The sequence below is a fragment of the Drosophila virilis genome, unplaced genomic scaffold (genome assembly GCF_030788295.1).
Source record: "Drosophila virilis strain 15010-1051.87 unplaced genomic scaffold, Dvir_AGI_RSII-ME tig00001851, whole genome shotgun sequence".
Taxonomy (NCBI): Eukaryota; Metazoa; Arthropoda; class Insecta; order Diptera; family Drosophilidae; genus Drosophila; species Drosophila virilis.
The window spans coordinates 150265-162501 of record NW_027212863.1 but is presented as its reverse complement, the minus strand read 5'-3'; positions in this window follow the sequence as shown (position 1 = coordinate 162501).

Here is a 12237-nt window from a genome sequence, read left to right as displayed (position 1 = left end):
GAGGTTATTTATTAGTTTTTCTTTATTAGCTTGAGTGTCATACTCTGGTGTACCTGCGTATATGAATATGTCCGCTGGTGTTCTGTTAGTCGTTTTGTGCTTTGTTTTATGATTATACGTGTAGAGTGTAGTTTCAAATTTTGTAGGTTTCTTTGCAAAATGCAAACTATTACTATATACATAACTTAATATAGTTAACTATAGCAATGGTGATACTAATATTTGGTATATTGTCCATTAGCATCCACTACAGTCCGGAGACGACGTGACATTGAGTGAATAAGGTTATTCAGGTCATAGATTTCGGGTATTATTATCCATTCTTCTTGAATGGCCTTGATGAAAGCGTTTTTATTAGTTGGGCTCCGTTTCCCTTCTTTAGGAAAGCCCACAAATTTTCAATTGAGTTTAAGTCAGGACTCTGGGCAGGGGTATTAATGACTTTGCTGCAATTATACAGTAGCCAAGTCCTGCACAAAAACGTTTGTGTTTGGGGTCGCTGTCCTGATAAAGCTTGTACCTCTGTTTATTGGGGTTTTGAGGGGGTTCGAAGCCAACCTTTACCAGCTCACCAACACCTGCCGACGATATGCAGCCCCACACCATAACCGAAAGCTTGCCAAACTTTACTGTTGGTATTATATTCTTCGATTCCAGAGGAGCATTGGGCTTTCTCCAAACTTTGCTGGGTCCGTCATGATAATATAACATTATTTTTGTCACAAATTATAACTACTTGCGAGGAGTATTTATGCACTTTAAAGACTTTACGAACTGTCTCGTGGCTCACTGTCTTACTGCAGTCATTTTTTAAGTCCGATGCCAAATGTCGGAGGCTAGTTTGAGGTTGATCGTTGATCTGTTTTAAAATTTTTCCATGTTCGCGTCTAGTGAGCTTCGCTGGTCTGCCTCCGGAGTGCTTTAATTCCAATCTGTTTTCTTTTTCAGCGCGGTTATTAATATTAAAAATAGTTCTTAGCTTAATTGCGAAAATTTCCGCCAATGCTTTAGCAGATTTCCCCTTGACAAAAACGCAAGATCGCTTAGAACACTGCATATCAATGACTAACGCATTCATTCATTCAAATTTCTTCGAATTTGGAGTACCGTTAGGTAACTTGGGCTCTATTTCGAATTGTGTTTGCATTTTGCAATGAATTAATTGACAGCGCAAAAATTGCCTGATTTTAATTTTGTCTGTTTTTTTTTTTACATTTGCGTTTTGAATTTTGTTATGTTTGTGCCTTATATCTATGAAGAATACTTAGAATAATAATATGCAAAAAAAAATAAAAAGAAAAAATAATTCGGTAAAATATTACTTTGAAAATGAATTTGTGCGCTGTTTGTTTATTTTGCAAACAATTACTTGACAAACTGTATGCCGGTTGCAATTGCAAATTATAATTATAATGTGTGCTGTATTATTTATTTTAAAGAGTATTCGATTGTACACTAAAATAATATATGTGGGCACACATTTGTGGAATTTTATATCGGATGTATTTACTATGTGGTTGCACAAATGTGTTTGTTTGCAGAGAATTGAGTTCGCGTTTGTGTTTATTTTTATTGAATATTACGAGATGTTAAAGATGGTGTGAATTCAAATGCATTTGGACAATTATATTCAGATTTAATATAAGAATATGTGTGCGTATGTAAAATACGTGCTGGTGAACCTGGTGTATGTTTGGGTGTCGGACCAAGAACATGAATTAACAATATCAATTTGAAAACACTATTGTGAAGCAACTTGTCGGATTAAATGCGGACACGTAATTAACTTAACCTTTTTTTTGTTTTATAGTTAGGAGAGTGCTCGAGTGCGTACGTATGTAAATACAAACAAGTAAGAGGTTCTAGTCGGGAACTCCCGACTAGGGGATACACTGAACCCGCTTCTTCCAACATCAAATGCATATATATATTCTATTTTAGAAGCTATATGTCAAGTTTGGTGACTCTAGCTCTTATTATTTACCAAAATTGCCCAAAAAACAGGATATGGATATCGATCGATTTTATCGATTGCTTGGTAACGGAGTAAGTTTTCGATTATCGGAAACAAACTCGATCTGCGCAGGCACTAGGAACACCTACATCTAAAATTTCAAGTCTCTAGCTTATAGGTGCTTATAGGTTCTGAGATCCTTGCCTTCATACATACGGACGGACGGACAGACAGACGGACATGGCTAGATCGACACGGCTATTAATGCTGATCAAGAATGAATGGGGTCGGAGATACTTCCTTCTGCCTGTAACATACATTTGGATTTTGCCCAAGTACAATATACACTAATATACCCATTTTTAATGGGTTCAGGGTATACAAATTTCGAGGGAGATTTATTCTGTAGTTGAAAGTAATTACCACAAAATTTAGCTAAACTGTTTTTAGTTTGGACCGGATTATTTATATATATTTAAATAATATATATAATTAAGTTTTACACGTTAGGTTACTATAAAAAAATATATTTCAATTTATTATTTTCACTTAACGGCTTCTTTTGTTGAGTACATTCAGATTTGCTTCCCGAATATGAACTGATTTATCTAATTGTTGCGGTCGCTTTGCAAACTTCGCTTTGAGAGAGTTTGAGTCAAAATTGAGTGAAGTTTGAGCTGCGTCTGATGGGAACATTGACAGTGGCGTGATATTTAGGGTGAATTGTTTATGTCTACCAAAGGGGGACAGTTTGATCTTGACCAATGTCGATGTTATCACCAGGCTCTTTGTTTACAATATTAGAAATTTTTATACTTGTGCTTATGCTTATGTGCTAAGTTATGTTAAAGGGTGGGTGCGACTATGGATATGTCACTCCCCCAACCATTAGAAAAGTGCCTGTCCTCAGGTGTTTAAGTTTGGATATAGTGTAACATTTTCTTCTTTTACAATTGGTGTATCTCCTATTATTGTAGGTGTTTCTTCTACTTTGGGTTTTTTATATTTTATAATTAATTTCTTAGATATGCTTTTGAACTTATATGTCAAATACAGTGTTAAACTTATTAATATGATTACAAATATGGTTATTGTAATTATCTGGAATACATTGTTAAATTTTGTATGTTCATTAATAATTTGTTTCGTTTGTACAAACGAAAGTGGTTCTAATTTGAGTTGCTTTGAGTATAATCTAACATATTGTTTGAAATTGAAATTTCATTAATCTGCAGTGAACAATTAAAGATTTTTATTATATTGTTTCCTTCTATTGTTATTTCGTTATTTATACAATTATGATTTAATATAGTTTTTGGTAAATTCCAAGTTAAAATTATATTTGGTTCTACGTAGTTGATTTGAAAATTTGGCAAAAGTTTAGTATAACTACATTCTGGTGTTATTTGGTTTAAAATTCCTGTCAAACATTCATTATTCATTATTTTTTTTGTTTCTTTGCTATAAACTTTTTTGTCTTGGGTAAAATATTTTTCATGAGCTATTTCTGTCAAAATATTATTATTTGATTTAAGCCAAGTGGAAGTTTTTGTATTCAACAATTTCTCAGAATTAACATGCAACAAATAGTCATGTTTTAGTAATTTTGGGTTAAAAATGCCTAATCTTGTGAGCTGCATTCCCATCTCAATGTCTTCTATATATTCTGTAAAGTGTTGTAAGTTAAATATAAGGATATCTAATTTCTTTCCTTTGTTTATAGCTTCTATTACGTAATTTAATTCGTTAACCTGAACGCTGTTTTCTGCTAAGTTGCTTATTTATTGTTCAATTTATATATTGTCTTCTTAATCTAATGTTCCAAATAAGTATTTATATACTTTTCCTACTATGTTAACTAAACCTCTTTTGCTGCGTTTGGCTATTTATTTTATTTATTTCTCCGTTTATTTCTCTGTTTAATTTTCCTACTAGGTATTCGATTTGTATAAGTTTATTGAATTCTTTACTTTGTTCAATTAAATTGTTAAAAGTTTCTTCTGTTTTTGTTATATTAACCGTTAAACAGTGGAATTCGTAATCTGTCGGAATGTCTATGGTTCCTGTTTTAAATATGCGATAGCCGTTATGGGTTTTGATAGGATTAATTTCAATACTTTGTGCATTTACATGGTTTACAGTTATTGATAGTAATATTATAATAATTAGTTTAAGCTGGTGCTTGTATGTTTTGATCGCTGTCTGTTGTTGACCTGTAATTGTTATATTTGCTTTGATTAGTCTTCTTTTTCTTTTTGAATTTGGTCTTGTAATGTGTTTTTTTCCTGCCCCTGTTAGTTTCCTCAAAATGTTTGTCGTCGATTTGTCTTAGTTCTCCTGTTTTCTTGAACGGGGTTGTCGTCTTCGATTTAACTAATGGTGATTGTTTGTATCTAGTGTCAATTTCATAATTTGTTCGTTTTTTGTTGAGGTTATTTATTAGTTTTTCTTTATTAGCTTGAGTGTCATACTCTGGTGAATATGTCCGCTGGTGTTCTGTTAGTCATTTTGTGCTTTGTTTTATGATTATACGTGTAGAGTATAGTTTCAAATTTTGTAAGTTTATTTTCGACGTCTGGGTCGCTGTTAATGATTCTTAATTTTTCGTTAACTGTCTTATGAAATCGTTCTACGTCGGATATAGCATTTTTACTAGTGGTTATATTAATATTTCCTACTTCTGATTTTAGCCATAATTGTAAAGCTGTGCACATAAAAGCTGAGTCTTTGTCTGCTTTTATTTTGATGGGTTTATCCGTTATGTTGAACACTTGTAATATAGCTCGTTTGGTTTCTAATATTTCTATTAATGATGCAAATTTTGAATAGATATCAATGCAAGATAAAAATTGTTTATATCCTACTATGTAAAATGTTTCTCGGATATTAGCGATTTCCGGAGTTATTTCGAAAGTTAATTTTGTATCTCTGTGTTCTGTTTTTGCGATGTTGCAAATCTCACATTCATTTATTAGATTTTAAATAAAATTTTGATAGTCTGGGAAATAGTGGGTTTCTTTGAACCAATTGATAGTTTTTTCAATTCCTGGATGTAATAATTTTTTGTGCTTTTTTAATATTAGTTCTTTTAATTTTGCGTATGTTTGAAGGTCTATTCATTTTTTACTAGTTTTCATTGCCTTTGTTGAATTATTCGGACTTATAATTTCTAAGTAGGCTTCTTGAAAAATTGGAAAATCTGCTTCGTTGTGGAAGTATAGCACACTTTTCTTTGTGCATAAATATTCTTTTATTAATTCTTTGGCATTCACGTTAGTCATGTCTTTGTACGTAATTTTTATGTTGGTTTTGTGAAAGTAATTCGTAACTTTTGTTTCGTTCTCGGTTCCTTTTTCAAATTCTATTTGTCGATAATAATAATTAAGCGGTCTTTCTGTGATTTGTAAATGGTTACTGTTGTCTTCTTGAGCACTATGTATTGTTGCTCTTGTGCTAATTATATCTTCGCCTAAGACGTTTTCGTTTAATTGAATTCTGGACAGAGCATCTGCCACATAATTTTCTGTTCCTGGGACGTATTTAATTTGGAAATCGAACTCATTTAGCTTGATTTTCCATCTTTGTAATTTCATGTTAGGTTCTTTCATGTTATTTAACCAGACAAGTGGTCTGTGATCACTAAGGATTTGAAATTGTCGACCAAATAGATAGGACCTAAAGTATTTAGTGGCCCAAACGATTGCTAATAATTCCTTTTCAATTGTTGAATAATTTAACTCATGCTCGTTGAGAGTTCTAATTGCATAGCAAGTCTTGCGAAAGGACGGCCCCTATTGCCATATTACTCGCGTCTGTAGTTAATGAAAATGGGTTTTCGAAGTTAGGGTATATTAAAATTGGGTCGGATGTTATGAGTACTTTTAGCTTTTCAAACGCTAGTTCGTAGTCTCTGTCATTTGTATTGATTTTTGCTCCCTTTTTTAATTTAAGTGTTAATGGTTTTACTATATTAGCGAAATTTGGTATAAATTTCCTATAGAAACCGCATAATCCTAGAAATGATTTAATTTCTTTTGGGGTTTTTGTAATTGGGAATTTGACAATTGCTTGTATCTTGTTGGGATTTGGTTTTATACCCTCAGTTGTGATGATGTGACCGAGAAATTCAGTTTCTTTTCTCATAAACTCGCATTTATCCAACTGTAGTTTTAAGTTAGCTTCTCTAAGCTTCTTAAATACCTTTTGTAGCGACAAAATGTGTTCCTCCAATGAAGTGAAAAAAATAATAATGTCGTCTAAGTAGACCAGACAATCCTTAAAAATTAAATCTTCTAAGAGATTGTTCATACAACGTTGGAACGTTGCAGGTGCATTCTTAAGATGGCATGCGAGTGTACTCGTAATGGCCATGTTTAGTCGAAAATGCGGTCTTGGGTATTGAACGAGGATCCATTTGGATTTGGTGGTAGCCTTTGGCTAAATCAATGGTTGTGAAATATTGACATTTTCCAAGTTTGTTTAATATTTCATCCATGATCGGGATAGGGTATTTATCATTAATAGTTAGTTCATTGAGATTGCGGTAATCTATGACTAACCGGAACTTTTGCTTTCCAGATGCATCGTTTTTCTTTGGAACGATTATTACTGGTGAGCAGTAAGGGGATTTGGATTTACGTATGATATTTTGTTTTATCATATCGCTTATTTGTTTATTTACTTCCTCATCGTATATTTGAGGATATTTGTATGGACGCTAATACATAAATTGGGTCCTCATGTTTTGTTAGAATTTTGTGTTTAATTGTACTAGTGAAAGTCAAATTGTCACCTTCATGGTACTGGATATCACGAAATTCATGTAAAACTTTTTTAATTTTTTCTCTTTCTTCTGAGTTTAGGTGCTCTAGCCTAAACTCATTGTTTTCTATTAATTCGTTATTAAGTCAAATGGTCTGTCCTCTGTTGAGGGTGGATCAAGGCACTCCTGTGCGGTCATGTCCTCTTCGACCTCTTCGTCATTATATCAAAAACAAAAGTTAAATTCTCCTAAGGATCCTTGTGCAAGTTAATTCCAAAGTTTATTAAACGATGAAAAAAATATAATTTTTAGGGAAGCAAGACTTCCTTTATTTGATGTTAATTTGCAACTGAATAAACTTAAATCAATTCTAGCCCTAGTAACATGTGGCTTAGCGGCAGCGGCGTTGGCAGCGGCGTCGCTGCTGATGTTGTTGGCCCGTTGGGCAATTCTTCTTGGAATTTTCGGCGGTTGCCAGTCGGCGCGTGGAGGAAATGGCACAGACACCAAGTCAGCATTTTGCTGCACCTCTTATGAGGTGTTGCAATGCTTCTTATTGGGACTGTATGAATTTATTTGTTGTTAACTCTTCCCCCTTTGATTTAAGCTTGTCCTCAAGCGATCCTCAGAAGAAAGGTATGTTGTTGAACCTGAGGTTGTTGGCATCTGTATTTTGTATTTGGATATGTGCTGGTTCTTTTTTGGGTCTCTCTTGTTCTTTGTTCAGTTGCAGTATTATATTTTTCTTATTTTTCTTCATTACGTGTAATACACAGGTAAGAAGGATGGCAACTGTGAACAGAGTTATGAAACCGACTCTATTTGCTATAGAGTGCGTCTGAAGTTTTTGCATGTTTTTTATGTTGTTGATGTGCAATTCTTCTAATGCTTCCAGAGAAAGAATCTTTATTCTTTCGTTTTCTATTGGGGTTATTTGTATTGTGGGATTTCCTGGGGTCATGACGGTGACCTCTAGGTTGCTGAACTCTTGTTTGTTGATGAATAAGGTTTCGTTCCAGAAGTTAATCATGTAGGTGCCTCTCACGCGTTTCTTCTCTTCTTGCCATCTAATAGTGCCGTTGAAGTCGTTCACTAGTATAAGTCCCTCGTCGATTTCCTCGATCTCCGGGATATGATCTGCATTGCTAAAGCCACAGAGCGCTTGCTCTCCGCTAACTAACTTAGGTATACAATTATTATTGTTCAAGTTTACAATTTTTGATTTGTTACAAATTTTAATATTATGGTATCTTTTACAATTGTTGTTTATGCCATAGATTGTTTTATTACAATGAAACATTGTTGTTTTTCACTACTGGCTTTATTATAGTATTTTTGCATTCTATTTCTTCTAAATTTGGAATTTTTACAATATAAAACAGAGTGGTTCCATTATGCAAAATGGATACATCTGCGAATTCAAGCATTTCTTCAATATTTAAAGGTGGCATGTTGCTTTTATTAAAGTTATCGTTTACTATCTCTATTTCTTTTTCGCCAAGTAGGAATGTATTTATTAAATTCAATTTCGCCCATTGTATGGCGTACTTAATATTAATTATTTCTTCTTTTATGAGCCTAATTTGATTTTGTAAGCTAATAGCTATCTCATCACTTATGAGAGATTCCTTTCTTATGCTATTGGTTAAATCGTTTGAGATTTTCGTGAGTTTATTAATTCGATCTTCTAATTGCCTGTTTATGATAAGCTGTTTATTGTCGTTTTCTATAAGTTTGTTTATGTTGTCAGAAAGCATTATTAAGTCGTCATTGTCCGGGCTGCCGGCTACATACTTCCAAGCTGTGCCTATAATGTTGATCGCTCTAGTCTTTCGTTTATGGAAAAGTGATATTGTGTCGAAAGTGACAATAGCTTGCGTTATTTCGTGACGTAAAGTGTGGTATAAAGTATTGGTTGTTAAGTCTTTTTCGGTGTAAAAAAGGAGATTATCTAATGCGTTTTTAATCTGTTCTAGCTCTATGACTTGTACGATTCGTGTTGTCGATGTCTGTAGTTTCCCTATTCCTTTTAGAATTGTAATTGTTTGTGCGTCTGTGTAGTTCAAAATTTCCAAGTGTCCTTCTGTTGCTTTTATTGTCATCATTAATAGGAATCTGTAATTTTTATGTATTTTTTATATTACTTTTATGTATTATTTTGTCAGTTGTTGTTAGTACGGTTGTGTTTCTATTTTCTTTAACTATTTCCTTTTTGTATCTGGGTGGTACCTAATCTGGTATTGACTTTGACGAATATTTCTTGACCAGGTATGTAAGTTCGTATGTCGTTACGTTTTTTGTTATGATTCTGCATGTCAGTCGATTGTTTCTGTTTGAGTCTGTCAATGTTCTCCTTCCTAGCTTTTTGGTATTGGTCTGGGTCCGTAGTCACGTTTCTGCCGAAGAATATGTCTAATGGTCTCTTGTTAGTTGTCGAGTGTATAGTGTAGTTGTAGTCGTATATTGATTTGTTAAGTAGTTCTTCGAATGTTCTGTATTCCTGTTTTCTTTTGTTGCATCTCATTATGTCTGATAGTGTTGAATGAAATCGTTCTACCTTTTGTAGGGTGGTGTTTTATAAACTTCTATATTTAATTGGTCCTGCATCATGAAAGTGATTGAGGCTGAATTAAGGGATTTTTCGTTATCTATTACAACTACTTTAGGTACGCCAAAATAAAAAAGGATTTCATGAAGTGGTTTTTTAATGTCTTCTATTGCCCTAGATTTGATAATTCGTCCCTGAGCTAATTTCGAGAATTTGTCTACTGCTGTTAGTACTAAGTTTTTTTCTGTCGTGTATATGTCGATGTGGATTGTATGTCCTGGGTATTCGGGTATTGGTGTTTCTTTGAGTTTTGGGTTAGTGGGATGCCTATCGTATTTTTCTTCTTTACAAACCTGACTCTGTTTGACTAATGCTGTTATTCGTTGCTTCATTTTTGGGAAATAGAATCTTTCGGACAATTGCATTTTGTTTTCTAGTGCGTTGCGGTGGGCTCTGTTGTGCGTAACCAATATCTTCTCATCTTGTTCTGTTTCATTTGTTAAATCTTTTACTTGAGAATGTGTGAATCTAATCTTGAAGTTCCTAAAATGTTGGGGATATATCTGCTGAATTTGGTTCATTATTTCTTTTGAAGTTATTATTCCGTTGATTACGGATGGGTTTAGATGAGCTTTCAGTATTTGCGTAAGGTCGTGTTCTGAGAAATTTGGTCGAGTAATTGTATGCCTGTGGAATGTTGGGAATTTCCCTTTCATTGGTGGCGTAGTTCTCCTCTGTTTTAGAGAGAGTTCTAGAGAGGAAACAAATGGGTCGCTTGTTCTGGGATAGGACAGCCCCAATAGCAAAGTTGGATGCATCTGTTGTCAGATGAAATTCTTTGCTGAAGTCTGGGTAATGAAGTATTACCTCATTCGAAACTAGGGAATTTTTTATTTTATTGAATGCTTCGAACGCTTCTTCGTTGAGATTAATGAGCTTTTTAGCTGATTGATTTTTGGACACGCGTCCATCTTCCCCTCTTAAAAGAGAGGTAAGGGGCTTTAGCGAAGTCTTTTATAAACCTCCTATAATAGCTGGCAAGGCCAATAAACGATCTTAAATCTTTGAGTGTTTTTGGAAGTGGGTACTTTCTTATTGTCTCAATTTTGTTTGGATTAGTTTCTATCCCCTTGTCTGAGATGACAAATCCCAGGAATTCTACTCTGCTTTTAAAGAACTCGCATTTGTCCAACTGACATTTCATGTTGGCTTCTTGTAGAGTTCTGAATATGGCGGCGAGGTGCTGCGCATGCGATTCATCATCTTTGCTAAAGATAATGATATCGTCAATATAAATGAAGCATATTTTTCCAATATGCTCACGAAGGATGTCGTCAAGAGCTCTCTGGAAAATTGAGGGCGCATTCTTGAGACCGAATGGGAGTCGTGTAAACTCGTATTTTCCGTTGTTAACGGAGAAGGCAGTTTTTTCTATGTCTGACTCCTTAATGGGTATTTGATGAAAGCCACTTTTCAAATCTAAGACAAAGAAAACTTTGTTATTGCCTAGCTCTGCTAGTACCTCGTTGATTTCGGGTATAGGGTATTTGTCTGCGGTAGTTTCTTTATTTAGTTTCCTGTAGTCTATAACCATGCGATATTTCTTTTGCCCGGAGGCATCTAATTTTTTCGGAACAATCCACACAGGTGAATTGTACGGGGATCGGGAGGGTCGGATGATTCCGTCCTCTAAAAGTTCTTTGATTTGGCTGTGTACTTCGTCTTTTAAAGACATTGGAAATTGGTAAAATTTTGAATATATGGGGGAGTCGTTTTTTGTTCGAATCTCTGCTCTGACGTTGGTTGTGTATGTCAGTTTTTCGTCCGGATTGGCAAATAGGTGTGGGTGCATTTTAACTAGTTGATTAAGGCTATTTTTTTGTTCGTTTGTCATATGTTCTGTCCGTGGTATTACCGTGTTGACCGCCCCTATTTTTTTTCTGCTTAATGGGTATGCAAATGTTGTTCTTGATTATTAGTAGATTCTTGCTGCTTTGTATCACAGCATCTAGTTCCTTTAGACTATCGTTACCTAATATGGCGTCAAATGATTTTAGGGTGGGTAAGAGAAAGAATTTTATTTTTATATCGTTTCTATTAAAAAGATTAGCGAACTTGTGGTGTGTAATTTTAATGCTTCCGCCGACTGTGACGGCTTAAAAGGGTTTTTCGTTTGGAATAGGCTCGGACACGAATTTTGGTTGGACGTAATTTCGGTTTGATCCTGTATCTATTAGTATTTTGAGTAATTTTCCGCTCCCCATCTTACATTCTATGTAAGGAAGAGAGGAGCTCTTTATCCTAAAAAATTAATGTCTGAGTGTTCGTATTGGGTATTTTGTCCGTCATCTGTTTCTTCAATTTGTTGGGCGTATTCGTTTAATGGCTGTTCGTATTCAGTCTGCTGTTCGTAATTTAGCATTGATTGTACGTATTCCTCCATAGTCACATAGTTGTCAGTGTTTTCTGTCTCCGTCTATTCTTCTCCTGTTTGTATGTTGAAATTTCTTTGTTTTTTGTCCGTGGCGTTTGTTGGTGGTGGAGGTCTTTTCCCTACTTCAAAATTGGGTCTGTTCATGTAGTTTATCATCCTCGTGCGGATGCTTTGGTCCACGTCCATTGGCTCAGGACGTGGTTGGGGTTTTGGTGCAGAAGGTCTATTGGGTATGTATACCTGTTGTGGTTGTGTCTGGTAGGTTCGTTGGTTGGGATATTGTGGAATCGGTCCATTAATGTTGTAAGTCGGTGGTCCATGGTTTGTATTGGTTGGCCAAGGTGTATGGATCGGGAGTTGGGGCCTGAAGCTAATGGGTGGTGGCCTAAAAGTTTGAGCGAAATAAGGCTGAGCTGTTCGAGGTGGCAGTGTAGGTGGTGGTATATTTCTATTTGGGTTTCTGGCATGTGTCTGTTGATTTCTATTCAAAGCCATGTTAGTGCGATAGCTTTGATTCTCTAGTTTTGAACAATAGTGAA